This window comes from Chrysochloris asiatica, unplaced genomic scaffold (genome assembly GCF_000296735.1).
Source record: "Chrysochloris asiatica unplaced genomic scaffold, ChrAsi1.0 scaffold00014, whole genome shotgun sequence".
NCBI lineage: Eukaryota > Metazoa > Chordata > Mammalia > Afrosoricida > Chrysochloridae > Chrysochloris > Chrysochloris asiatica.
Window position 1 is genome coordinate 10,271,227 of NW_006408532.1, and position 5,375 is coordinate 10,276,601.

The window sequence follows — 5,375 nt, forward strand, 5'->3', positions numbered from 1 at the left end:
CTGGTAGTTTCGAACTGCTGACCTTGCGGTTCACAGCCCAATTCGTAACCACTACGTTATCAGAGCTCCTTTAGGAAAAGAAAAAGAGAGCAATCATAAAGTCTTTACTCCAGGAAGTAAAAAAATGGTTACCCGAATACAATAAACAGGATTATAATACATACATACATACATACATACATACATACATACATAAATAAATTTCCCCATGGCTAGAAATACAAAATAAGTTTGTATTCTCAAAAAAAAAAAAGTGGTATTTACTACTCTCATTTTTGTAAAGATACTTTTTTATGGAACTTTTGAATAGATCTTTTATATAAATTTTCATCTTTATTCTTTCATAGAATTTAATCTGGTTCTTTAAAGAAGTTATTTCAATTATAATTATATCTTAATATGCTTAGTTCAGTGCCTGTTTCTTCCTAGACTGTATGTTCCCTTAGTACAGGGACTATGCCTATCTTATGCTTTATCAGATCACATCACAATACTTGGCACATAGCAGAGGTTTAGTCAAAATGTATTTAATTGAGTGAATGGATGAATGAAGTGCTTTTCACCTAGAGTGCTGTATAATGCTAATAATAGCAAACACATTATATTTAACTTACATCAGGTAATGTCAGAACTGTTTTATATGTATTAACTCCATATGTGTTAAGTGGGGAGTGGTAACTGAATATGAAATAAACAACAGATTGACATTTAAATTTTTGTTGCCACACTCTTTATTGTCTGTACTTGGCATTTTACTTGTGGAAATATTTTGCCATATAGGAGAACACAGGATGTTCTTCTGCTCCTAGGGCTGGTTAGTTTGTAATTCAAGTTGTAGGTCTCTGTGTCAGGAACATGGAACTGTTCTCAAGTTCAAATACTACATCAAGAGTAAAACACTGCATTTCAGCCCTTTCTTGTTTTTACTTTTTGTGATTTTCCTTTTGTTAGCAGGTCAGAATTGAGGTAGCCTCCAGAAGATATGCAGTAAGCATTGCTTATTTGCTTTTAATTCTTACTTTTACAAATGGTTTTTCATTGTAATCCTTATTATAAAGGTAATGTTTGTTCATTGGAAAACAAACTAAAATAAATGAAATTCTTTTTCTCTTGATCACCTTTCTCATTAATAACCACTGCCAGGTTTGTGGAAGATTCTCTCAGATCTTCTTCTCCTGATTTTTTAAAGTTTAAAGTATTATTATTATTATTTAAAACAAGCAGAGCAAAAATGAGCAAGCAGAATAAGGTATTAATTTTAAGTTGCATACTTGAAGCATTTTGTTCTACACCTGTATGTAAAAATGGATGGTGTATTTTTAGAGTATAATTTCATTTACCTTGCAGACTTTATTAATAAAAAACAGAGAAGACATCACACATTAATTACATATGAGAATTATAAAAGGTTTATTAATTATTGTTCTTGTGTTACTGCTTACAACAGAATCCATAGCATAGTCCTATTAAACAAATCTGAAGTTGCTAAGTATGTAATGGGAAGAGATAAGCAGGAAAGGCAGTTGGTGACAGGGAGCAGGGGACTTACTTGTGCCTAAGTTAAAAAATATATATACATATTGATTGACAATTTTATTTTGTTTTGTCAAGTTACCAAGAAAGTTATCACCAAGCTTTCCCTTACTACCAAAAATAGTGAAAATATAGATTTATTTGTATTTCTCAGCAGGTTTTATCTGTTTCCTGAAAGTTCTACAGCCTTTGTCACACATTTGTTATCTGGATGAAATAAGGCACCTGTGTCTTCAATATATTCTACCATCCCTTTCTTGACTTTGTTCTCCAGGATTCTACCCACAGGAACAATGAATTTTTTAAGAATAGGAGGGATATGGAAGAAGCAAAAGTGTTTAAACTAGAATTGTCTTTACACATACCACCCCATTTTAGGTATATATGAATCTAGAACATCCCTAAGTGCTCCTTTTTTAGCTAATACCATGCTTTACCCTAATAGGAATATGTGTAAGGCCATGATGCCTATATTTGGAGTTGTAGTTGGCCTCCCAGAAATTTACACCTATAGGCAGTGCTCCATAGTGACAGTTAAGATAGATAGATAAATAGTAAGATTTCCTTTCAGAAAGTGAATGAAGGATGACAGTAGAAGGACTGTTGGAAAAAATTACTGGGAGGGTTACAGGTGCATTGCTTCAGGCAGATTTGTTATAGGAAAAAATACACTGGAAGGCTGGGATATAGACATTTATTCCCTTGAAGTGTGATTCATCTCTCCACTACCCTGTGGAGAGTCTTTATAAACTCAGGTATACTACACATACTTTACTCTGGGTTCTACTTTAGGTTCTACCATGTATTAGCTGTGACTGTAGATAATTAAGTTTATTTTTATGGTTTTGTTTTCTTCTTCTAAAAAAACTGATGATAATGGCACCTCCATACATTTGATGTCAGATTTCAATAGGATATTGCATACTTGATGTGCATAGTAAGTATCCTTTGTTGTCATGTTGATTTTGACTTATAGCAAACCAGTAGGACATATTAGAACTGTCCATAGGGTTTCAAGCCTGCACCACCAGGATTCCTACATAGTAAGTTGTTGTTAGGTGCTATGAAGTTGGTTCTGATAATAAAGTGTCAAACTTAATCTTTTGTATAAGTGAAGTATAGTTAATTTTTGTTGTTGGCCAACTCCTCAAAGGTCTCCAAGGAAACTTGTTGATCAAACAAAGTTTACTGTAGTAATGGAGAACACTGAGCACTGCCTTGACAAAGTCTTAGAGGAGCATATTTATAGCTTTTTAGGTCTGAGCTGGCTGATTATTTTGAAAGTACTTTTATACTAAAAATCTACCATGTTAAGTATACATTTTGAGAGTTTTGGTCATTGTATGCAGTCATGTAACCTTCCTCACAATTAAAACAATATAGCAGTTTCCTAACCACTTGCTTTCTGACTGCATAGTCTCGCCATTTGATTAAATTCATATAAATGGAAGCATAACATATGGACTTTCATGTTTGGCTTCTTTCATTTTATGTAATATTTCATGTCTGTACTATTTCTTTCTTTTTATTGCAGAGCAGGACTCTATGTCTTAGTTCTCTAGTGCTGCTGTATCAGAAATACCACAAGTTGATGACTCTAACAAATAGAAATATATTTTCTCACAGTTGAGGAGGCTAGAAGTCCATATTCAGAGCAGTGGCTCTGGAGAAGGGTCCTTTTCTCTTTTCAGCATCTGTAGACCCAACATTCCTGGGAGACCTTCATACACTTGGCATCCATCTTCCTGTAGATATAGGAACTTCATATTACTTGTTGGACCATTTCATAGCATCTAACAAGTTTCTGAGTTCTTGTTCATTTTTTCTCCTAATCTTTTCCTTTTATTCTTCACCTTGAATAATTTCTACTCATCTTTTTGAAGTTCACATACTCTTTCCTTTTCCTTGTTATCAGCTGTTAAATACATTTAGTAGTGTTTTTAAAGTTTAAAACTTGTATTTTTCAGTTCTACAATTTCTAATTGATTCTTTTTTGTTTCCATATCCCTGTTGAGATTTTCTACTTTTTTGTTTTTTAAATGTTTTATTGTGAATTATGTGATAGTTTACATGGGAGAACATTAGCTTTACATTCATTCTATCATATATTGTTTCATTGCCATGGTTGCACTCTGCTCTTCTCCTTTGATGGTCCTAAGAACCTTGGCTCCTTAACTTTCACATACTCTTTCCTTTTCCTTGTTCATCAAAGTCAACCACTCCCCTCCTTTTGCCACATAACCTCTACCTTTACATTTCCAACCCTCACAGTCGGTCCTGATAGCAATTATTCGCTATTATACCACAAGAGTCCTATCCCTATCTCCTTTCATCTGCCTTGTCTAGACAGATTGGATACTACTCAGTGGAAATTCTACCTTCCTTCACGCCCTCTGGAGGTAGGCTCCCTCTTGAAAGCTTGTAAGCCAGTCACTTCTTGCCTTTGTAGCCCCCCCATTTTGTGTAGCCAATGTCCAACTTGCCCATCTTTGTTGACCCTGTGTACTGAGGGTGTGAGAGTGATGCTCGCTGTAAAGATTTGTTCCCTCTTTTGAGTTACTGCATCCATAAGTGTAGGTCAAGTTCATCAAATTATATCAGATTACTCTTTTTTTCCTCTTCTTTGTTCTAGTTGAGTTCTGATCATCCAGCCATTGAAACCAGGTTAGATGGGTATTATCTGCAAGTGTGGGTTTTCTTGTGCATATCCCCTCACTTCTTATCAGCTGAACACTTCACTCTCTACTCTTGTCCTCTGTGGCTATGTCACTGACTCTGGGCCCAGGAGTCCCCAGTTCTTGCCATATTGCTGGCCAACCAGGTCTCCATCCAGGTTCACAGTAGTCTATTGAATGTGGTAGGACTTAGCTCACAGCTTCATTGCTGTTTTCCCCTCACTTCCCTTTATGGTCACCAACCAGAGTGCAAGTCTGCTCCTGTATTCCCCTTGAGTCTTAGTCTTTGAAGGGAGTTTGCCCTGAGGGGACCTGACCACTTGCCTTGATGTCTCCTGAGTGAGGAACTTTTTTGTTCTTGTAGTAGTCAGTTAGACTTCTGTTATTGTTTTGTATTTTTCCTCTTGGTCTTTCTTTCAAGAAGTATCTTCTGTTCTTCTAGCTGCTCCAGGCTAATCAGCTTGTCCCTTCAAGTGGAAATGTCACACCTCAGAAGATTCTGAATAGGTTGGAGTAAGTCAGAAATCACTCAACAGCAACTTATTATAACACCTCAATAACTGAATGTGCAAATTTCTCTAAATGATGCTACATCTAAACTATCTTGCCACCTTTAAATTTGTTAAAGTGGCATAAAATGTATGCTTATGGAAAAAATAATTGCTTGGTTTTGTTTTTTTCTAGTTTTTCTTACCATGTTCAGAAACTTTCTTTAAAGTTGGTGATTAATGCAAATGGTTTCAAAGAAATAGAAATATATATGCAAAATAATAAATGTAGTTTGTCTGCTTTTTCCTTAAGGCAACTGTTAAAGATCATTAAGATGATAAATCAATATAATATACATGTTCTTTATTTAATGTGCTGATATAACTAAGGCTTCCATTTCATATGACAATATTAGATCAATAGTATTAAATTTATGAAGAAAAGGACTCATAGTCTTTCATTGCAAATTGTTAAATGGATATTCAAAGAATAAAATTAGAATTTGAGTTTTCTTTCTGTAAAATGAATGAGTAGTTCCACTCCCAAATAACAGATTCCTTTCCTTTTTATCATCGAAATATTGTGTTAACTGTCTGAACTTTCTGGCATACTCCACAATCATTTTGACAAAATGTTACTTATTATTTTCAGAAAGTAGAGTTTCTATAATTATTGCCA

The 5,375-nt window shown here is 34.6% G+C and overlaps 1 protein-coding gene across 1 annotated transcript in view; it reads left to right on the forward strand.

Moving 5' to 3' along the window:
• The window catches only part of ABL1 (c-abl oncogene 1, non-receptor tyrosine kinase), a 224,015-nt gene that overhangs the window by 81,793 nt on the left and 136,847 nt on the right, over positions 1 to 5,375 (forward strand). The window lies entirely within an intron of this gene.